The following is a 24,021-nucleotide window of genomic DNA, read 5'->3' as shown; positions in this document are numbered from 1 at the left end:
GTTCACAAACCTAATGTATCATCAAAATCAGAAGGAACTTTTTTCACACTGAATATACACCAACAGATTGTTATACAACATCCCCCCCTTTGATCCTTCTCTCAAGTTGAGAAATAGCTGATTATAAATTTTTATGAAAACAAAGAGCCAAGAATAACCAAGACAATCTTGAGGATGAACAAAGTTAGAGGACTTAGACAACCTTATATCAAGTCTTATTTTAATCATCATGGCCTTGGTACATGGAAAGACAAATAAACCAATGGGCGAGAACGGAGTTCACAAAGAGACACATACATACATAGTTGTTTGATTTATGACCAGTTACTCTACACTGTAAGATAGTCTTTTGAACAAATGGCATATGGATATCCATATAGAAAATCAGACACCGTGCAGAAAAAAATTAACTTTACCTCTTTTCTCATATATATGCAAACATCAATTCCAAGGGCACCAGAGATCTAAATGCAAGAGAGCAATAAAGCTTTCAGAAGGTAACATAGGAGGATATCTTCATGATCTTGGGGTAGGCAAATCTTTTTTAAATGGTATACCAAAACCATAAAGAGAAAAATTGACAAATGAGACTACATTAAAATTGAGATCTAAAAGACAGCATTAAGGAAAAGTCAAGCTACAAATGGACAGAAGTGTATCTGACAGATATAAAAGATAGAAACATAAAATGTGTATCTGTAAAATAATATATAAGGAACTCCAACAAAGCAATAAGCACAAACAACCCAAGAAGAAATGCACAAAAGATTAAAAAAAAAGATACCTCCCAAAGGAGACATCCAAAGAGCTAATAAACACTTGACCAGAAATATGTACACGTGTTTTCTGAAGCACATGCACAACAATTTTTATTGCAGCACTATTCTTAATAATCAAATATTAGAAACAACACAAAGGTCCAGTCAAGACAGACCAGAAAATAAATTGTTGCATTTTCATACCACAGAGTAAAAGTCAACAATAAAATTGAACACATTACTACTGCTTCGCTGGCCTCCACAAACAGAATGCTGAACCTGGTACGAAGGAGTATATGGTGTCTCATTCTATTTGAGTAAATTTGGAAAAGAGGCCAAAATAACCTATGGTAATAGAAGTCAGAATAATGGTTGTTTCCTGGAGTGGAGTAGGGTAGGGAGTGACTAGCTGGTGGCCTTAGAGAGGCTTCTGGAATGCCGGCAAAATTTGATGTTTTTTCCCCTAGGTGTGGCCCCGCAAGTGGGTTCACTATATCCAATTTCACTGAGCTGTACCATTTGGAACAGTATGCATGGATGTGACACTTTATAAGGAAATGTACATCTAAAAAAAGTCACTTGGGGTTTGACTTTTCTCTTTGCACATGCCCTCCAAGAGAGAATAGTATGTGATGTCACCTCCTTTAAAAGGAAATAAACTCTTAAGACAAGTTCTTAGAAAAATGTAAAGATGAGGAACTGCTTGTTGTTGAGCCTCTGGATGAAAGTGAAAACACACCTGGGGCCCCTACCTGGGAACATCTTGCCTAAAGAGTAAAAAATGCATGGTTATAAGGACATCGTCTACTCTAAGAAAAAATATATGATGAGTAAGATCAGATTAAATGGAAATTTAGAGAAGGTGATAGAAACTTCCCAAGAAAGGTCAGGGATGCAGTTTTAACTGATGCTCTCAGGGATTCCAGAGAGTGTGGGAAAACCCTGTGGGATTATCACGCCATGAAGGACAGCAGATTGCTTCAACAAATGCAGTAGAACGTTGCCATCTCCTTATGAGGAACTTTCTAATTGAGATCTTTCAGGAATGGTGATTTTGCCCTCCCAGCTTTGTCTTATTTTAAGTACTCTGTCAGGAAAGCATTTTACCCTTTCTGAGGTTTTCTTGAATATATAAATTATTCTCTGTAGTATTTTGGCTCTGTTTACTTAACAGGGTTGAGAACAAAGGCACACTATACAAACCGTTAAAATGATACAGGGCTTCAGAAATGTTAAAGAAGTTGATCAGACAATTACAGTTTTTTTTAAACAATGGAATATTCTAGAAGGTCATAGGTTAAAGGCATTTAAGTCAAGTAATGGGTTTAAGTAGAAAGAGAACAAAGCATTTGGAAGACTGCCTTGTTTTTTGTCAATGTTCATGAAAAGAGAGTTGCATGATCGGCATTAACCCTGTCCTGTGCTCTTTTCTCAACATTTTAACTACCAAGAATCACTTTTTAAAATCTCAATCTCAAAAAAAATAAAAATAAAAAATAAAATTTCAATCTCCTTCTACTCCCATATTTTATAAGATTCTGTATGTCAAAAAAAATTGCACACTATACAGAATTCATTTTCATTTATTTAAAAAGATATATGATTGCCAAAGAGAACACCTGCATGAGAGAACCAGTATAATCAAAATCATATAATAAATTCAATCTGAAGGAAAAAGAACATTTTAGTTACATTGTACTAACTCAATAAAAATATGACTTTAGAGACTTTTGCAAAATTGAAATTAGCATGCAAATTCCTATTATCACCTCAGTGCTCTAGAGACTTGGGACGCCATTGTATGAAGGACAGCTCTGCTTTTTGTATCGTTGTATCAAAGACTTTAAGAGTATATACAAGGTTTATATATAATGGATGCAGAGTAATTCTAGATACACTATTAATATCTAGTCTTTAGAAAGTCTTCCACTGGCATTTTTCAGTCTTCTACCTTGAATTCAAACACAGAGAATTGTTGTTAAAACAAGATGGACATTTTTTCCATGGCCCAATGCTTCATATTCAATTTGTGAATTGGTTCCCACTGACAAAGATTCTCCTCACCTCCTAAAATCACTTAGTTGACAGTGCAAGGGAACCAATAAAAAAATTCTTATTCTGCAGGTAGGGAGCTCAATGAGGTAGAGATATTGTCTGAAGTAAGGAACGAGTTGATAGGCCAAATTTCAATTACCCACAGTAACTATGTTTTTCTTTAAAGGCAATAGCAACACATCTATTATCATTGAACCGCTACAAAGCAAACTCAGAGTTCTGTCCACCATGACATCAGGTCACCCAACAGATAATTACCGGTTTTTTGGTGTTGTGATGGGTTGAATTATATGCTCCCAAAAGATATATTGAAGCTCCAACCTCTGTAAAAAGTGGGAAATGCCGCATGAGGTCAGAGGTAAAGATTGGAGGGGTACAGTGGCAAGCTGGAGTCCCAGGGATGGACAGCTGCCAGGAGAAGCCAGGAAGGGGCAAAGAGAGATTCTATCCAGAGACCTCGAGGTACCATGGCTCTGCTGACACCTTGATTTCAGACTTCTAGCCTCCAGAACTGGAAACAAGTACATTTCTGTTGTTTTCAGCCACCCAGTTTGTGGTCCTTTGGGATAGAAACCCTAGAAGACAAACACAAGTGCAAACACTTAAATTTCAATTAAAGACCAGAAGCGTGGGGACTCATTATTTTCCCTGTAATGAAAATCTGGCTCCCATAAATGAGCTGGTTTATTTCTGCAAGCACTAACATAAGTTAAAAAAAAAAAAAAAAAAAAAAAAGACCTTTTATGCAGAACCACTTTCTGATGGTGGTTGTAACTTTCCATACCTCACTATCTGAAAACCTCCTCCTAGGAGATAAAACCTCAATGTGACTCCAGTTCCCTTGAAGACACACCCCTTTTAATCCACAGCTGATCTAATACTTCATACAAATACTCCTAGCTAGTACTCCTGACCCAAGAGACAGGTTTGTGTCAATCTAAAAATGTCAATATTATTGGAATTAAAGCTTACTGAGTAGTATCCAGACAGGGAACAACTTCTAAAAATAAGACAAGGAAGAAAAATCACCTTGTTCCATGAATGCTGAAAAATAAAATACATCGTTTGTCCTAAGAGATGGTCTACAAATATTTCCCGCTGAGACCTGCTGTGTATTTCCAAATCATGTTCCACAGAAAACTAGCCCATGAACTACTCTTCATCAAGGCGACTTAGTCATTTGATGCATTTCAGAAAGACAGCATCCTCTTTCTCTGGGAGACTCTCTATGTGTATTTGCATATTAAATCCTCTCAGAGACTGTAGTTAAAAACATAGACAAACATGTTTTAGCTAATATTGTATTTCCCCAAATACCTCCCTAAGACCCTCTTTCTCTTATAAGAGCCATTAATATCTAGGAACATACTTTGAAAAAAAACAATGGGCCCACCAAGCACACTCAAGTTCCCCACTGCAAGAGAAAACTGAACTATTTACTGGGATGTGTATATAGTTGACTTTCCAGAAGAAGCACGCATGAAGAGATTTATTGGCTTACTGAGGATGAGACATGGGTTCAGAGTGGTGGGGCCCTATGCAATCTGGGGGTGGGGTGGGGTGGAGGACCCTTTAAGGAAAAGCATACAAAATGACCACAGAACACAACACCATTTCTTTCCTGTTCTTGGGAATAGTCCCAGGCAAGTGAGGGTTTCTGAACCTTATGCTTCATTAGCTTCATGGAAAATCCACCTCGACTTTAAATATGGTTGGCTACATGGAATAAAGTCAAAACTCAAATTAGGGGTGGCATCAACAAAATTGGAATGTGTTTCTCTCTCAGGTCATAGTCCAGAGATGGACACCGCAGGGATGGCGTTATGGCGGCTTCGTGTGAGGTTCTTCTATCTTGTGGCTGTGTCATTCCTAGAATGTTGCCTTTGGCACCAAGTCTCCCAGGCAGGCAGCAGGATTGAGAAAGAGCTAGAAGAATGAGCATGCTCTGAAGTTTAGGGACATGCTCTTTGAGGTGCATCTAGAGCTTTTTCTTGCATCCCGATCCAATGCTAGAGTTTCATTACATGGGCTCCCTTAGCTGCTTACTTTCTTAGAAAGGAAGTCTGTATTCCAGGTGGTCAGGTACCTTGGGGAAATGGCAAGGGTTTTATTATTGTAGAAGTAGAGGAAAATCAGTACTGAGACCGCTAGCATTTTCTTCCTCCTATCTCTCGACCTCTGTCTCTCTCTCCTTGTCTCTCTCTCTCCTCACTCTGTGTGTCTCATTCATTTTTTTTTTTTTAGCTTCTTTGAGGTCAATTTGTTTCTCTCTCTCTCTCTCTCTTTTTTTTTTTTTTTTTAAGATTTTATTTATCTGACAGCGAGAGAAAGAGAGAGAGCACAAGCAGGGGGAGCAGCAGCAGGAAAGGGAGAAGCAGGCTTTCTGCTGAGCAGGAGCCCTATGTGGGGCTCGATCCCAGGACCCTGAGATCATGACCTGAGCTGAAGGCAGATGTTTAACCAACTGAGCCACCCAGGTACCCCTCTCTTTCATTTTTAAATGGTCAAACTCAGAGCTTTATCATGAAGCATTAATTAATATCTTGTGCACTGAGCACCGATGTCCCTAAAACCATCAGAATAGGCTTATACAGTCTGTGTTGTTTCTTAGAAAATCAAAGGATAAAGTAAATAGAAAGTAGAAAGTAAAATAGGGTAAAAAAAAAAAAAGAAAAAGAAAGTAAAATAGAAAAAAAATTTGTGGATCGCAGGGGTTCCCACATTCTCTGTAAGCAAAGGCTACATTTCATCTCCCTGTGAGGCCCCACAAGACAAGACTGAGCTTGAGGTGAGGGGCTGAGAGTGAGAGGAGCAGCCCCAGGAGGGGAGCCACTGCCAACCAACCACAGGCCTCCCCCGCCCCCACCCTGGAATCCAGGAGAACTTGGGGACCAGAGGGAGGGGCGCTGGCTCTAGTTGGCTTAGAGAACGTGGAAGCTTTTACTTTTTTCAGGGTGAAGGGAAGCAGGAAGGTACTTTACTGGAGGAAGGTTTAAACAAGAAAATCTGTACTTGGATTTCTTGGAAGAGAGATGCCAAGTGGAGAACAGTCTGAGAAATTTGAGCAGGCTGATTTCTGACTATTTGAGCTGTATCGTCCTATTAACAGCAGGGTCTTTCTGCTGTTAGCAGAGACTGTTAGCACTTCAGCAGGCAGGGGAAGATTCCGGGAATCATCTTTGGGCTTTTGGCAGGCTGGCCCAGGGCCCACTGTGTGCCCCTTCAGCCCTAGAGGCTCGAATCCCTCTTTTAGAAGTGCATCCTGGAACAAAGGGGCCCTGTCTGTTAACTTCCAGCTTTCGGGCAAGTCTTTGCCTTTAAAGATGGTGTAGAGTTAATGTAATGCAAACTTCCTATACTCACAGGAATTTTTTTGCATTTTATTTTTTCCAAACTGAGCTTAAGAGGCATGTGGTCGAAACTAATACACACTTACAAAAGGGGTCTGTGTGCCCTGCTCCACAGAGGCGTTCAGACACCATTCCAAACCCGGATGTGGCCTAAACCTGCCCTGGAAAAGCAGAAAGGCACAGGATACGGCCTGTAAAGAATCATCACTCCCCTCAATTATGTAAGACGTTTCAACAAACTCTATTCGTTTTTTAAGTCTATTAAACTATCTTGATAAGAAGAGTGTTTTCTAATAGAAAAATCAGATTAAAATCTAAAGAAAATAATTCTTAACCAAGCAGAGGGAAACGTTTTGGCAAGGTCTGAACCTCTGGCAGGGGCCAAGCAAAAGTTAGGATAAATGATTCGTAAGTTATTAATGCTTTATTCAAACAAGGCCCTGTTTTTTAAAATGTGTTAGGTATACGTATATAAAAATATAAAGTTAGGTCATCTGATATTTTGAGTAAATTAATACATGTAGTGTTCTATGCTATTAATTAGCTACTTTATATGGTGCCCTCTTTAGGGAATGGCAATGAAAGATTTGGTATGAGGGGCGCCTGGGTGGCTCAGTGGTTGAGTGTCTGTCTTTGGCTCAGGTTGTGATCCTGGGGTCCTGGGATCGAGTCCCACATCTGGCTCCCCGCAGGGAGCCTGCCTCTCCCTCTGCCTGTGTCTCTGCTTCTCTCTCTGTGTCTCTCATGAATAAACAAATAAAATCTTAAAAATATATATATTTGGTATGATATGAACTGCTATAGAGAATCAAGTCTATTTTGGCACACGCAAGTTCATTGCATTGATCAGTCACTGTACATTGTTTGTGTGCCGTGTCCAAGGCCCTGGGGTGGGGACAGAAGGGACACAGAAACAAGTAGCTCCTGCTGCTGCCACAGCCAGTGAATTATCCAGTGGGAGGAGAGAACTTGAGTCCACAAACAAATCTAGTTCACCATATTTTGTAATCAATGCTAAAACATGTCTATAAGGGCAGCCTGGGTGGCTCAGTGGTTTAACACCTGCCTTCGGCCCAGAGAATGATCCTGGAGACCCGGGATCGAGTCTCATGTCAGGCTCCCCGAATGGAGCCTGCTTCTCCCTCTGCCTATCCCTCTGCCTGTCTCTCTGACTGTCTCTTTCTGTGTGTGTGTGTGTGTGTGTGTCATGAATAAATAAAATCTTAAAAAAAAACACACACACACACAATAAAAACAAGTCTACAGGCAGCAAGAGGAGGCAGTCTTCTTGGTGAGGGGCTTCCTGTGGGCCAGGCACTATATTATATGATTTTCTTGACATGGATTACCATGACAGGATGACATGATGACTGTGTGATGTCTGAGGAAACTGAGTCAGAGAAAATGGTAGCTAACTTGCTGAAGATCAAAGCTCAAAGGCAGGGGAGCCAGGTTTTTAGACTCAGACTGCTAGATCATTGCTCTTTGCACTATAAGACATGCTTTGGACACAGCCATGAGGACTTGACTCTTTCTGGTTGAGACAATTACAGATGGTCATAGAGAAGTGCCATCCAAGCTGAGTCCCAAAGGATCCAGAAGGTTATGACAGAGTGAGTGGTAGGAGGGAAGGAAGTGAGCAAAGATGTGGAGATGGAAGAGCATAGAGGCTGCTCGAGGAACTTAAAAGAAGTCTAATTTGTTGGCAGCTTGGCCAGTAGCAGAGGGTAAAACGAACAGGCTGGTGCAGTGTAGGCATCAAGCAGAGTCCAGTGGTGACAATCCATGCATTGAATTGGGCCCAGAGCAAAATCCCAGCTTTATGGCCTGGTTTCCTCTGGAGAATGGGGATTGAAGAGACTCCTCAATTCCCTTTCTGATTCTGTGTCTGTGCTTCCCTGTCTGGGAACCTTCGTTCCCCTCTTGCTACTTCCTACCTCTGTCCACAAGGGAAGTAGACACTTCCATCTACTGCCCACCCCACTCCTCCACTAGCTTCTGTCCAAACCACCAGTGCCAGTGGTTTCCTGTTTGGGGAGCACATGAGACTCTCACTGGGCCACTTTCTACCTGAGGTCAGAATGCCTTCGTGGTAAAGGACAAACCCACCTGAGTTGCTCTGCTGCTGATTCCTATCTCCAACGGTGGGCTCTGTGCTTCCAGCTGAGGACCGTGATGAGCTCTACTGGCTTGCAGGAAGCCCTCTTCATATTTTCCCAGATGTGTTTTGGAAGCTAAGTGGATTCCCTGATAATCTTGGGCTTAGCGACAGGGAAACAAGGAGAAGCTTTCCTTAGATTTCCTTGCTTAAACCTTATTCTACAAATCCGCCTTGCATTGGGATTACTGAGTCCCTGCCCAGCTATTAATGAATTGGCATCTTGTTTTCCTGTGAGTTTTGTTCTTTGTGTGTATAGATTCCTGGGTTAGAGTCTCTATAGAAGGGGAGAGAGTGAAGGAGCAGGAGGTAGAGGGGAGAAAAGAGGAGGAGGCTGGAGAAGAGGAGGGGAAGAGCCTCATTATCAGCCTCAGGAAAGGCATATGCTTGAGGGTTGATGCCTGGGGTGAGACTGGCACAACTTTCTGGCTTTATGGGTTTTTTTTTTTTTTTCAGTTCCATATCCAAAAGAAGGAAAGTTCTCCAAAATTCAATTTGATTCTACAAACACTTACTGGGGGCTTAGTATGTATAAGAAACTCTTCTAGATCTTGGGAATAGGTTGGGCAAGGAGAGGAAAGAGACAAAAGAGCTTCCCTCAAGGAATTCAAGTACAAAATTGAGTGGATTTAGCTTATCACTGAAGTTTAGTAGGAGCATTCACTTCTTCCAATTTACTGCAAACTCTACAAAATATCAAATGACAAATTGACTCATAAGAGCTCTTAGGAGTGAGAACTGGGTGTCTTCCAGGGGGTTATATAAGACAATACCATTTATAAAAATGAGCTTCTTTTCTCATTTTTCTTGATTCTGAAAGCTTTTGTTACCCTTATCACCTCTGATAACTTTAAAGAATCATGCAGAGGTGCTACCCAACAAATGCTTATCTAAGCAAAGACAGGTCACTCCCCCTGCCCATGATCCAGTCAAGTGCCTGCTCCTTCAAAACCTCATCACAGATCACAGAAAATAGATGTTCAAAATAATCACAAAGGAACAAATAAGATATTTCCAGGATCTAACACTTTTGAAATTAGATCTCAGAAGACACTATTCCAATTGTTAGATCTATCTTTGTGTTAAAACATAATCCTTAAAAACAGCAGGACTCTGGAAAAGTCTTTGCAATATTGTTTCTCACTATTCAATATCATCTTCACCTCCTCCTGGGCCTATTATGCTACAACACAGAATATCAACCTCATTCTTCATTACAGAAAATATCTATAAACTTCTACAGGCATATCCTTAATATGTTTTGCTTGTTTTAATGCTTCTCTTAAGATAATTATGAGATTGATTGGATGCTTGCAAAGTAGCTCCAGGGATCCGTGACTCTAACCCAATGAATGGTTTCAAAAAGAAACTAAGTCCTAAGAGATATGAGAGGTATCAGGGACAATCACACGTATGCAAGCTGGTGGGAAATTGAGGAGGGAGTGCGACACAAAAGCAGGTGTCACTGCTGCCCTCTTGACAGTGGGCCCCGAGAGATATACTTCACCCAACCATCCCATCCCCATCCTTCTCTCCTCTCAGAAGCCAAGAAAAGAAGCTAAACCCTGAGTGTGCTCGAATGACTTTTACACATGGGAGTGGAGAAACAAATAAATACATACTGAAGGGGACTGAATGGATGCCAGTGGAAGGCCACTGAGTCACATGGGTTTTCCAAGGCATGCCTTCATTGGCAGAGATCATCAGTGACATTTCATCATGTACTGTAGGAGTGTGGCTTTCGCATTCCCAGTTCTCCCCATCCCTGGCGCAAATACAGCAGGAACACACTCTGGTTTTCTGGATATGGCTTGAGAATACCTAAAACACTGTAGCATTTGCTTCTCACAGGGAAGAAAAACAGCACAAAAATGAAAAGAAGATCATCTGCCCTTGCCATCAGAAAATACTTGCATTTCAAAGAGTGTCCTACACTGACCAAGGTGAAAATCTCTGGCTCATGCCAATTATGCTATTAGGTAGAGGGATGGAAGATAGAGAGATTAGGTGGTTGTCCTCCTTGCTGCCTGCCATGCTACCACTGCCCCCCTCCGTGTCTATTCATGGGCAAGTAAAGGCCCTGGCACCCCCACCTTTTTTGTAGCCAGCCACAAGAAGTGGTACCCTAGTGTTGATTCCTAGGGCCATTGTGCCTTCTCAATAAGATTACACATCAAGTTGTCTCACAGTCTTTAAAGACTGTACTGAGGCTTCTCCTGGCCCAGTTAGTCACCCACACCAGCCGAGACCTCACTGTCCCTGATTCTAAGGAACAGCTCCCTTGATCAGCAATGAGTCAGTCTTGGATTTAGCTTCTTCAACTGTATATCCAGGACTTAGCATTGGTTTCCTTTTTTAAACACTAGTTCTTCCAGATGCCTGGTTAGCTCAGCAGTTGAGTGCCTGCCTTGTGCTCATATAGTGATCCTGGGGTCCTGGGACCGAGTCCCACATCAGGCTCCCCTGCAGGGAGTCCGCTTCTCCCTCTGCCTATGTCCCTGCCTCTCACTCTGTGTCTCTCATGAATAAATAATCTTAAAACAATTAATTAACACTAGTTCTTCAGTGGCTAGGTTTCCTTTTTTTTTTTTTTTTTTTTTTAGTGGCTAGGTTTCTATACTGCCTTCATCTGTTGGAGCTGCTATAACAAAATACCACAGATTCTGGGGCTTATAAACTCTGGGGCTTTATTTTGCACATTCTGGAAGCTCATGTCTGAGATCAAGGTGCCAGCATGGTGGTATTCTGGAAAGAGGCCTCTTCCTGCTTTGCAGCCAGCGCCTTCTCCCCATGGTCTTCACATGGCAGAGCAGTGAAGGAGCCCTGTGATCTCTCTAATCCCATTCATGAGGCTCCACCCTCATGACCTAAGCACCTCCCAAAGTCCCCCACCCTCCCACTAATACCAACACCCTGGGAAATTAAGATTTTAACTTAAAAATTCGGTGGTGGACACCTTCAGACCTTAGCATATGCGGTCCTCTGAGAGACTGTTTCTTGTATTGTGCTGTGGTCTCCCTAGTGGCTGGATCTTCTGATGTTCACCTCATTTCCTCCTTACTTACAGAACCCTTAAGCTGTTAACGCCAACTGCCCACCCACTTGGGCTTTTTATGAATCTGACTCTTAGCTTGCTAGTTACCAGGGGCTTTTACTTTGTATATTGCCTAGTTTTCTCCTGGGAACGAACTCTTGATTTTTAGAATTCTTTTTAAGCTCACATTTCTGGGTACTATGTGTTCCCAAAATAGCTGACCCTTGGCCTGGTTCGCTTGTTCAAAAACCTGGCTTTCTCTGGATACCCTGGCTCTAACTGGATACTTAGTTTTTTTTCTTTTTCAACTTTGGCTCATTTTACTGCCACCTAAACTCTGATTTGAGAAGCCTAATCCAACAACTGAAAAGAATGGTTAAAAATTCATTAATGGGGATTCTCTTTACAACTGTGTTGTCAATTATATGATGCTTTTCTGCCTTCTTTAAAATTAACATCGCTTGGGATGAATTTATTTGAATACTTTTACTTTTGATTTTCAGAAGTCTTCCATTTTCAAATAGTATTTTTGCGTAATGACACTGATGCTAAAACAAGAGACCTTCCCTGAACTAATAAATCATTAGCTTACAACCGAGCTGTATGTAGAAGTCTGATTCCTTAATTTGCTAATGCCTATCATAAGAACGTAGGGATCTGAACTGAGTCGTGCTAGGGTGAATCCATCTCAGTATTCAGGTATGAACAGTTACCTCAAGCAACAAAGCAGTTCTACCTAACGAGCTTGAAGAAACCATATCCCAAAGTGCTAAGAGGAATTTCTGGCTATTTTCGTCATGAATTTTTTCATGAGTTTCGTGACTCCATATCTGTTTCCTAAGAAAACCCCTTCTGCTGTAGGCATCAGTTACTCCTTTTGTTCCAAATAGAGAGAAATAGGTACAAAAATGATGGAGCAAAAGCAAATGTAATTATTCATGCTAATAAAATGCAATAAAGGCATGGTTTGACCTAGAAAAGCAGAACTAGACACAATTTTAATATAGTTTTATATGTTTTGTGCCTTTAGCGTGATATAGGGGAAAGAATATAGATTTGAAAGACCAATCTAGGTATAATGCCAATGCTCTTCTTTACTATCTTCATGACCTCTCTGAACCTGTTTCTTTATCTGTTAAAAACATTAATATTTATATTGCAGATTTGTTGTTGTTTTTTTTTAAATTTTTATTTATTTATGATAGTCACAGAGAGAGAGAGAGAGGCAGAGGGAGAAGCAGGCTCCATGTACCGGGAGCCCGACGTGGGATTCGATCCTGGGTCTCCAGGATTGCGCCCTAGGCCAAAGGCAGGCGCTAAATCGCTGTGCCACCCAGGGATCCCCAGATATGTTGTTAAAATAATAATAAATGTACTCAGTAGTTAGTAGATACCTAATAATATAGAAGCTGAAATAGTTAAACTAATTTGGTATATCTCACTTGGAAATATTATTTCAATAAAAGAAATGAAGAAGGAGGGAACTAAAAGATTTGAATTTTGTTTTATCTTGTTAATACATAGGTAGAACTCTCAAAGGGAACAGGGTAGACTAGTGCTGTCTAATATGGTAGCCACTGGCCCCATGTGGTTATTTATATTTAAAATTTTAAATAAAAAATTCAGTTCCTTGGTTGCACTAGCCACAGCTTAAATGCTCAGTAGCCACATGTGACCAGTGGCTACCATATTGGATAGAGCAGATGGAAAATATTTCCATTATTTTCAAAAGGTCTATTGCCAGTGCTAGTCTAGACCTAGAGATTATCTGTAGACTGTTGCTTCTGTCAAAGAGCAACTGTCTAGGATTAGACAGCCTCACAGTGCCGGAAGCTACATTGTTCCTGTTTCTGGTTTCCTTTTCCCACCACATCAATTGGCTTCTCAGTCCCTAGTCCCTTATCCCATAGCACAAAGTCCCAAGATGCATTCTTCCTTTCTTATGCCATCTATCAGAAGACTTTGGTCTCAAGGTATCTGTTCCCTAAACCTAGTTCAGATTTTAACTTTTGGGAGCATAATATATAATCCTTTATGGGAATATTTTAGTTTTCAAATGAAAAGTAATGATTGAAATGCCTCTCTTTATAAAACTTCAGAAGGAAAATTTGGAACGGGGTTGTACCCTACACTCTTAAAAAACCATCATATTTGGGTGGCCACCTAGTTCCTTTATGTCTACAGCTGATTCTCTTCTGGCTGCACTAATTGGCTAGATTAAAAGATTAAATATCTTCTAGAGGGATCAAATTTTGAGGGAAAAATATGGCAGTTATAATCAAATAGTACATTGTCTGAAAAGTCAGATTTTTTTTTTCAGATTTTTTTTTATTCCACACTTGCTCTGTGTCACATCACCCTAATGAAGCCTGTATGAGTATGAAATGGTTAAGCAGTAAAACCTTGAGTTTCTGCTGCCAGAGAGACCACTTAATGGTGTTTGCCTGAAAATGTTAGAACAGCAGAAGGGTTATATCTGCTCAGATCAGATCAGAAAATTACTCTTTCTGCTTGAAGTTGCCAAGTTTTAAATGTTTCTGTTGCCATCCTAAAGCAGAACACAGAAGTTGAGTCAGAGGGAAGAATGCAAGGTCAATAATAAAGAGGGGAGACATCCCCATTATGTGGCCAGCACTTAGCAGGGATCCTTGGAGGAAAGCAACCCCTTTAAATATAGCTGGTGAAGACTGCATCTAAATCCAGCACTTTGAACATTTATACTACAAGGGACTGTTTTCTGCCTTTAATACATGAGAGTGACAACCTCAGTACAAAACATCCTAGGACTAGAATCAGACAAAAGATATATAAAAGATACATATATATGTAAAAAAATTGTAAAAAGATACATATATATGTATATATATATATGTATGCATATATATATGTAAAGTTCAGTAGAACCTGGAGGCTTAATATAAGATGAGAATTCTACCCAGATTAGAATAGAAACAATTCTACTAATCACATCGAGGAAGTAAGTCAACAAGTCAACACTTGCTGGGAAGAAAAAAATATAAATCAGCATTAAAATTCTTATTGTAGGGCAGCCCGGGTGGCTCAGTCAGTTAAGCATCTGACTCTTGAACTCAGCTCAGGTCATGATTTCATGGTTGTGGGATTGAGCCTGGCATCAGGCTCTGTGCTGGGCATGGAGCCTACTTAAGAATCTCAGATATTCTCTCTCTCTCCCCCCTCTCTTAAAAAACTATTAAACTTTTTAATTAAATGTGTATAGTTCATGATGAAGGGTTGAAATTAGTCTTCTTCAATTAATCATTTGGGTTTTAAAAATCCTCATTAAAATTCATCTTCTATTCAATAGATAGATGGATGCATCTTGTATTCAGCACTCCTATTCATAAATATTTGGTTTGGGTGGACTCAATTGATGCTTGAATATGAGACTGTGTGCCCTAAGTTGCAATGTGAGGGAAAGGGTACTCCACCCAAACATATCTTAGGTCTTGTTTCTGTTCAGCCAGCTAACATGAGTTAGGTGTTACAGGGAATAGCACTTCCAGAAGTTAGCAGTCTAGAGAACGTGGGGTCTCCTGATCAGATGGGGGGCCACCAAATGTGGGGTGGCCTGATCTGGTAAAGGCTGATGGAGATGGCAGTGAAAGAATTCACCTGTGGCATGGGGCACCTGGTGGCTCAGTTGTTGAGCATCTGCCTTTGGCTCAGGTCGTGATCCCAGGGTCCTAGGTTCAAGTCCCACATCAGGCTCCCTGTAGGGAGCCTGCTTCTCTCTCTGCTCACTCTCTCTGTGTCTCTCATGAATAAATTTTAATCTTTTTTTAATTTTTATTTATTTATGATAGTCACACAGAGAGAGAGAGAGAGAGAGAGAGAGAGAGAGAGGCAGAGACACAGGCAGAGGGAGAAGCAGGCTCCATGCACCGGGAGCCCGACGTGCGATTCGATCCCGGATCTCCAGGATCAGGCCCTGGGCCAAAGGCAGGTGCCAAACCGCTGTGCCACCCAGGGATCCCCTAAATTTTAATCTTTAAAAAAAAAAAAGAATTCACCTGTGGCAGAACAAAGCAGATAGAAATTTATTGGATACACCCCAAAGGAACAGCAGGCAAGACAGCAAGGGAGACACCGTCCACCAGGAAGCAGTTGTTGGGGGCTGTAGTTAAGGGGGCAGGTGAGGAGGTATGGGAGGGAACAAATGGAATTCTCCTTCTTTGGTAACTGTGTCTAGGTGGTCAGCTAGGGCTTATGGATATCTTGAGGTGGGTCACCTAATGGGCCTGTTTATAATCAGCAGGGGAAGTTTAGGGGGTCACTGTAGCCCTCCTACCTTACTCAGGCTTTCATTGTTCAAGCTGGTTGCCCGAAAGTGGCCTTTATAGAGAAGGTAGAAAGACTTATGGAAAAATGTACTCCAGTTTGCCTAAAGGAAAGTAACTATTACTCTAAAGCAAATCAGTTTTGTGGAAGCCAGTTTGTCAAGCAGCTAACTCACTAAAGCCCATTCAGTGAAAACCAATTCACTTCCATCAACTGTCACATTACTGATGGTTTTTTTATTTTTCAAGTGTACCTTCTCCTCAGCATCACCTGAATCATCTCACTATGAATTTCTAGGCCCAACTCAGTTGAATGTGAATCTCAAGTGTGTTTCAAATTTTGGGTATGAGGATACTTCTCGAATGTGTGATGGAAGCTTGACTTTAGTGCAATCTACTCTCTGTTTTTGAGGACTTGGTTCCTAGACCAGATCTTTCTGGTACATTTGCTCCTGCTTCCCAGGGCAAAATCATCAAAATACCTAGTGTAAGGTATTTGTCTCTCAGTATCCATTCGGTCAGTTGGTTAGATGATCGTTCAGTGACTTGGCTTTTACCAATGGGCCATCCAGTGAAGTGGCCATTAATCAAGCAGTCATTTAGGAAATTGAACAAAGTTAGCTTTACTTCTTTCTCACCCTGAAGATGATATATGCATGGGAGTCACCACCAAGAATAATTTAAACAAATCCGTGACATGTTTTGACCTGCACATTGATTTTTCTCATACTGTTTAAATTCGTGTTTCTAATTTGGGGTCATTATGATACCAACTTCACGATGTCTGCAATATCCTGGTCGTTAGTTAATATTTTATTTAAGCTGACTCAACGTTTAGTTTTAATTCATTTATTTTAAAGGAAACTCTCATACAGAGCAAAAATATCTGTGAGTTCACAAGTTTGGCATGCCAGTTATATATTTTTTAAGTACAATTAAAGTCCGTGCTTCGGCAGCACATATACTGAAAATTTAAATACACATAAAAATACATGACTATTCGGATAAGAAACACTCATTTCTGAACATAAACCCTCCTCACGTGTCATTAGAGATACGAATCCACATTTTGGGAAAACAATTTAAATGAAAAGCTGAAGAACATGATGGCATAACAGCCTGTGTGGCGCAGCAGCCTGCACACAGCACTATCCCCAACAGACCAGTGGTTCTCAACCTCGGCTCCACCCTGACTCCACTTCAAGCCAAGTAAATAATTATCCTCCCAGAGAGGGGGACCCGGGAATGATATGTTATAAAAGCTTCTGGTTGATTCTAAGTGTAGCCAGGGTTGAGAACCATTGCCCTGGACCATATCTTTCAAGTCAATCCCATGAGGGCAGGAACCAAGAGGAGTTTGTTCAATGCTATATTCCCTGTGACAAGAACAAGAGCTGCCCTGAGGCAGTGCAGGGTTCATTAATATTCTAAGAGAAATGGCTACAGAAAGCAACTACTACCTCCCTTCATCTGGGAAGCTGAAAGAGGACTTATGAGTCTGCATTAGTGGGGTCAACTAGTAAGACCAAGACTGAGAGGGCTATCCCAGAAGTCTGAGCTCTCAGTAAAGAAGTTTCCTTGAAAAAGAAAAAAAGAAGAAGTTTCCTTGAATTGTATCTTTTGTTTTTCTCTTTGGATTCCCTCTTTGTTACTCTTTGCCTGGGGTCAAACAGGATCTCTGAGACCTAATCTATCCACTTTGTTCTTGAGTACTGTCATGGACTTTTAACCGCCTGCTTTCCTCCTGCTTTTCTGCCTCTTCACTCTTAGAATAAGAAAAATCAAATTCCTGAGCCAGTGTGACAGGGCTGCTAGCCTCCTGTGCTGGAGTTCTGTCCCACAGAAGGCCTGCCAAATAACGATAGCTTGTTTTAAAAATGTCTTCAGTTATTATATATGTTTCTACGAAAGATGAAGGAAAGAGTGCTAATCATCCCAAACCGTTCTCTTGCTTTCCCCATCCCTGCCCAAGCTAAGCATACTTGAACAGACACAATATGAGCTTTCACTGTGTTGGCAAGGTTGTTTATAAATGTGTGTGTGTGTATGTTTATCCAAGTCATCTAAAAATATCCCAAGTGAACTAAGTAAAGTAAGTGTATGCCATGCTTACCAGGAATATTAGGAAGCAAAAGCCCTTCAATATCTGAATTAGCTCTGGCACTGTTTCAGGAAAGAACTGGCTCACATCTCTTGCATAAGACTTATGTAAGAGATTAGATGTGGTGCCTGAACTATTCCAGTTATCGACAGCTTGGGGAAAAAGAAAAGTGTGCTACATTGTTGTTGCTTGCTAAGCTCTCTCAATTTCAATGGCTTCTTGTCTCTAGAAATAAAGCATCTCTAATTCTTGAAAAAAGAAAAGCTTAGTTTTTCTAGTCGTTTTCTAGCGTTTTCTAGAAGCTAGAAAAAAGAAAAGCTTAGTTTTTCTAGTCGTTTTCTAGCGTTTTCTAGAAGCTAGAAGCTATCTAGCATAGCGTTTCTATGCTAGATAGAAGTATACATATCACAGAAGCATATGTAGAAGTAAGCCAAAAAATCAAAGCTATGGTACGGGCAATAAGTAATTTAGAAATTGGGCAGAATTTAAATTGGTTCATACGTGAGCAATAACAAGAATAGCAGTTTTACAATTAAACTTGAAACTCCAGGCCACATTCCACACATAGCTATTACTTATCACTGAAGAAATAACTATTTTCCCACATCTCATAAAACAGCTCCTCAAAATTTAGAACTCACAATTATCGTCATAATCATTCTGAAAAAGATTTAGAACAAATCCAATTTCCAGATATTTTGATAAAAAAAAAATGAAGGTCAGACATGACTCTCACAGCCTTCTCTCTATATAAGATTGTGCTTGGTTCTCATTATCATGTATATATATATATATATATATATATATATATTTTTTTTTTTTTTTTTTTTTTTTTTTTTTTTTTTCTCATGGAGCTGTGTGATGTAGAGAAAAGAAGTTGAATGTTAGAGCTTCGGTACAAATACAAGCATCATCCTTTACTTGCTGTATGACCTGAGGATATTGCTTAGGTACTGTCTAAGCTTATTTCCTCAATTGTAAAATGAGAACAACAGTGTCTACCTATCAGTGTTGCTGTGAGGATTTAGATTAAAATAACCAACATATATTGAGTGCTTATGTGATAATGTGATTTATAATAAGAAATATCTGTTTAGTCTTCCATCCCAGTCCCTGGTGCAGATTTCCCCAAGCCCTGGAAATTTCCTAAGTGAAAAGAGTGGTAAAGGTGTCTTTTGTTATTCATGACGACCCCCTTTCAACCCAGCTGAGTTTATGTGAACGAGGTGACTTTTGGAAAATCCCTAATAATGCTGTTCAGGGAGGACAGAGGGACTGGAGTCTAAACTGATCACTGATGGCCAAAGATTTCACCAAACATCCTACACCATGAAGCCTCTATAAAAACCCAAGAGAGCAGGGTTTGGACAGCCGCCAGGTTGGCCAACGGGTGGAGGCCAACTCACGTAGGGTGGGAGGGTGACTCACCCGGAGAGTTCATGGAAGCTTCAGCCTCTTCCCACATACCTTGTCCTATGTGTCTCTTCTATCCAGCTGTTCCTGAGTTATGTCTTTTTATAATAAATGAGTAATCTAGAAAGCAAACTGTTTTTCTGAGTTCTGGGAGCCACTCTTGCAACTTAATCAAACCCCAGATGGGGTTCATGGGAACCTCTGCTTTATAGTTGGTTGACTGGAAGCACAGGTGAGAACTGGGACTTGACATTGGTATCTGACTGAGGTGGACGGAAAGGGAGGACAGTCTTGCAGGGCTCAGTCCTTAACCTGTGGGGTCTGACTCCAATTCCAGGGAGGCAGTGTCAAAATTGAATTGTAGGACACCCAGCTGGTGTGCAAGAATTGCTCAATGTAGGGAATCCCTTTTCCACATTTGATGACCAGAGTACAGAGGTATAAAGTGCCATGGTATGGGATAAACACCAGAGTTTTTCCTAGACAGTTTACTATGTAACTGATGGTATCTAGAAAAAAACAAGTCATCTAATCCTCATTGTAGGATCATTACTGTCCTTCCTTGTTGATAAGGCAACAGGCCCAAATCACCCAGCTTGTAAGTTGGGTCGATGGGATTTGAACTGAGGTTAGGAGACTCTAGAGCCTGTGAGTGTTGTGAGGTAACAAATACATTAGCACTTAGCAAACCATAGCACCCATATTAAATTCTCCTGAACTTACTTCTCCTTTTTCCAGTTGAGAAATTTGCCAATGAGGTCATTAATATACATCCCCTGATCTCTAGGAGCCTTGAGTGGCCTTTTCCCCTTGTTTTGCGCTGTATTTCTGCCATCCCAGCAGGCTCAGACACTGAAAATTACTACAGGCCTCACACCGTCCCTAGGCTGAGCTTCAATGGAGGGATGGTGGTGCTGGGGAGTGGAACTTTCATACACTGTATTTTGAAAAGCTTGAGGTGGAAGGAATTGAAAGCAGATCTGGTGATCTGTTAAAAGGTAGAATAATTAAAACAAGCCTAAAATATCTGCATGGAGGAAACTCATGCTTGATAGTAGCAGTTATCATGGAAAAGAAAGTTTCCACATGCATTGGGTTTATGAGTGTTAAGACATTAAGTCATGGTCGTTTTAAAATGAGGTGTGGTCAGTGTCGTAAGACTTCTTTAGAAACCTTGTACAATGAGAAATAGATAATGCTTGTAAACTAACCACAGTGCCCCACATAGAGCAAAGATCAGGTAATTTATAGCTGTTTTATCATTGCATTCTTTCTTTGAGTATGTCAACTTTTGAGAACCTATAATTGGAATGAAAAACATGCCTTTCCCCCAGTATTTCTAGGTGAGAGGGAGGTTTTAGGTAAACTCCACTGATTTCAGGGTCTTCCCAAAATCAAAAACAAAAAGATACTCAGCACCCCAGGAATGGGATTGAGAGTTATTGAGGCAGGTGGCCCAGCTTCATGCTGTTCCCAAGGCCTTGACCTCCCAGAAACCCCTTTCAGTGAGAACCATGATTTTAAGACTCCCATCATTTCATGAGTCAGCTGCTTTGGTGGAACTGCCTCTCACTTGGTCCTCTTGGTCCTTACAATTTGTGATCATGACTGCGCACCTCCAGTATAGAAACTTGCCCAAAGGTAGTGAACCATGTACAAGTCAAAACCATCATAACCAAAATGACGATAGCTCTGCTTGCAGGTTAGTGAAAGAAATGTTTCTCAGCCCCACTGAGAACTAGTTCTACCAGCTTCGGTTTCTTTAGATATGAATGGCTTGAAAGTGACATCCGCTGCTGGGTACAGTCTGGGCATATGAAGTAGTTTTGCATTTGTTTTAATATTAACCCTCTTTCAAAATGCCCAAACACATCAATGGCGAATGCACGACCCAACTCAACTGGGTCAAGCCAAACACCATTATATCCAAGTAGATGGAAAGCTGAAGGAGGCCCGTGTCAGCTTGAGTGTGGTGGAACCCCCACTCTTCCCTTGGGCTCTGCTTCGTGTACAGTAGGCTGTGGTGAACAGTTGACTTGTACTGGACAGACACACTGTTCACTGGTGTGAATCTGTATATTAAATACTAATAAAACTTACTTCCCATCTTTTTTTAGATGAAAAACAAACAGAAATAGAAGTTCTACAGTGAATCTTCTCATGCACCCCTACTCTGGACACCACCACTCCCTAAGGCATAATTAAAGAGTTACAGAATGTTAAAACTAGAGCTCCTCCAAACCGATTATTTTAAGGATTGATGTGTATAGAGCACTGGCCCTTGAAAGTTTTTCACAGAATTGTTTATTCTTCCTCCCCAACAAATTCTCCCTGGAAGTTACAATTTCATGCGCCTCAGCTATTATTCTCCTCCTTCGTGGTTTGATAGTCTGGCTACACAAGATTGCAGAGCTGGCTGTTCCCTCTGAGAGTCTGTGGCACGCCTGTGATGGATGGACCAATTCTAACATATAATAGCAATACGTCTCGGTTTGCTTTATAAATACTATCACTGAAGTGGACCTCTAGTCCCCCGGGAGCAGTGGGATGCGTGGCCACAAAAACAGTGCAGTTGTAGGTCAGATCTGTTTCTGGACACAAAGATCAGTCATCTCGTGTCATGTTTAGATGTGGTATGATTAAGATATTTAGATATGAGTAAGGTAATTTTAAATAGATTTTGTAATAAGAATAGCAACATTAGAGGCGCCTTGGGTGGCTCAGTTGGGTAAGCATCCTCCTTCGGTTCAGGTCATGATCTCAGGGTCCTGGGGTCGAGCCCTGTATCAGGCTCCCTGCTCAGCCAGGAGTCTGCTTCTCTTTCTCCCTCTGCCTCTCTCCCAGCTGTGCTCTCTCTCTCTCTATCTCTCACTCCCTTTCTCTCAAAATCTTTTAAAAAATAATACAAACATTAAAAATCACTTCGTCTTGTTTGTGCAAAAATAATCCTATTTCTGTTAGAGCTTTTATTGTATGGCTGTAGCAGCAGTGGACATTCTTTCTGAAGATGAGCTCACAGACGACTTGTTGACTTGGGGACAGCACTAACATTCTATGAGAATCAATGAGTGTTCTCTATGATTCATGCCACAGTAGAGCTAGTTCATAGCTGAGGAGGCCAGAGTGATGATCTGCGAATACAGAACACAGTCTAATGTTAACTATTTCCACAGACTTTTCTCAAGACAGGTGTGTATTAATAAAAATTGAGAATAAGGAGGAATTTGATAATCCCTTAATATGTGAATAATGGCAACTCTAAGACCTTAAGTTGTAAAGGTAGAGGGATGTTTTAATGATAGTTTCAGAGTATCAGTCAGCCCAGTCCTCTACTTTGGGCCAACTAGTACCCATTACGTAGGAAACTTGAGAGCAGAGCCTCCATGCTACTTTTCCTTATTTTCTGAACTCTTTTGCCTACCTGCAAGGCAAGTCATCTTGTAGCTCTTAAGAATTACTCTTTTTTCTAAGATTTTATTTTTAAATGATCTCTATACCCAACCTGGGTCTCGAACTCACAACTGCAAGACCAAGATTCACATGCTCCACTGACTGAGCCAGCCAGGAGCCCCAGGAATTACTCTTTAGTTAAATTCAGCAGCCATTAGAAAATCCTCTCCCTTATGTATATTTTGTGGTTGAGAAGGTGAGCAAGGTAATAAATGTGTCTTTTAACAACTTGATGGGTTGGATTACCTCCTCTAGCACTGAGTTTCTAGAACTCTAGTCAAATATCAAGTGGCACTGGTATCGGAGAAGCTTTTGTATGTTTGCATATTTTCAATCATACAAAGAAGTTGAAGGAATAATAGAATATCTTTGTACCCATGTCACAGATTTAATATCAGTATCATTAATATTTTACACATTATCTTTCTTTCTATGTATTTATACACACACACACACACACACACACATTTTTTTCCCCAGTATGTATTAATGACTCTTACATAACTGATTATTTCATTGGTAGTTGTGGTCACATGACCTGGATCACTGGGTAAGGGGATCTCGTTTCTTAATTTTCTTGGCCTGCAGGCAGGCCATTTATTAATTCTCTTTCTATCTATCCTCACCACTCTCCCCTGGTTGAGCAGATCCCTTGCTCCCAGGACTCTACTCTCCTTCTGGTCACCCATTGGCTGAATCATCAACCTCACTGATCCATCTCAGTACATTTTTCCCCCAGATTTCCACTAGAAAGGGATTCCTACATATGCTGAATGGCCACCAGCTTCTATGTGGGTCCTTTGGTTGGGTACAAGTAGGATACGTCTTCCACAACTACTTTTTTGGTGTCAGACCACAAGCTGGATCGTGAATTTGACACTGGAATACAGGGCTCTCCGATTCCATGCTGTTTTCTAGATGGGAATTGAATAGTCCATCCCAAGGGAATTCTTCTGAGCTTTATCTTAAAGAACTGGCTTGACCCCACAACTCTTTGGAAAAGGAAATTAGTGTTCTATTGCAACATGGCATGACCACTATACAATCTCCCTGGGCGGGGTGGGGTGGGGGGACATGGCCCCTTAATGGAACACTAAATTCCAATACTGGTCTTCAGTTAGACCTATACTACAAGACTAGACAAATGGGCAGAAATCCCCTATGTTCAGGTGTTCTTTCTCCTCAGGGAAAGTAAGGACCTATTGGAGAACTGTAAGGTTACTACTCTCACCACCCTCTGGTTAGGACAACGTTGACCACCTAGGACAACATTGCCCACCTCCTATGTCTCCTTCAGCTCCTGCAGAGGCACCCCCACCTCAACCCTGCCACACTGGAGACCTCCCTTACCCCCACCATAAAGAAACTAACCCCTAGTGGAGGCAGCAGGTGGTGAGTTTGGGA

The 24,021-nt window shown here is 40.9% G+C and overlaps 1 long non-coding RNA gene across 1 annotated transcript in view; it reads right to left on the bottom strand.

Annotated features, from left to right (window-relative positions):
• Positions 1 to 220: 220 nt before the first annotated feature.
• The window catches only part of LOC118350913 (uncharacterized), a 39,238-nt gene continuing 15,437 nt past the window's right edge, over positions 221 to 24,021 (bottom strand). The window contains exons 2-3 of the long non-coding RNA XR_004805631.2: positions 3,072 to 3,388; positions 221 to 2,709 (exon numbers count right to left, since the gene is read on the bottom strand). This is a non-coding gene — a long non-coding RNA (uncharacterized LOC118350913). The remainder of the gene's footprint in view (positions 2,710 to 3,071; positions 3,389 to 24,021) is intronic.

The sequence above is a fragment of the Canis lupus genome, chromosome 16, assembly GCF_003254725.2.
Source record: "Canis lupus dingo isolate Sandy chromosome 16, ASM325472v2, whole genome shotgun sequence".
NCBI lineage: Eukaryota > Metazoa > Chordata > Mammalia > Carnivora > Canidae > Canis > Canis lupus.
This window is presented reverse-complemented; position numbering and strand designations above follow the sequence as displayed.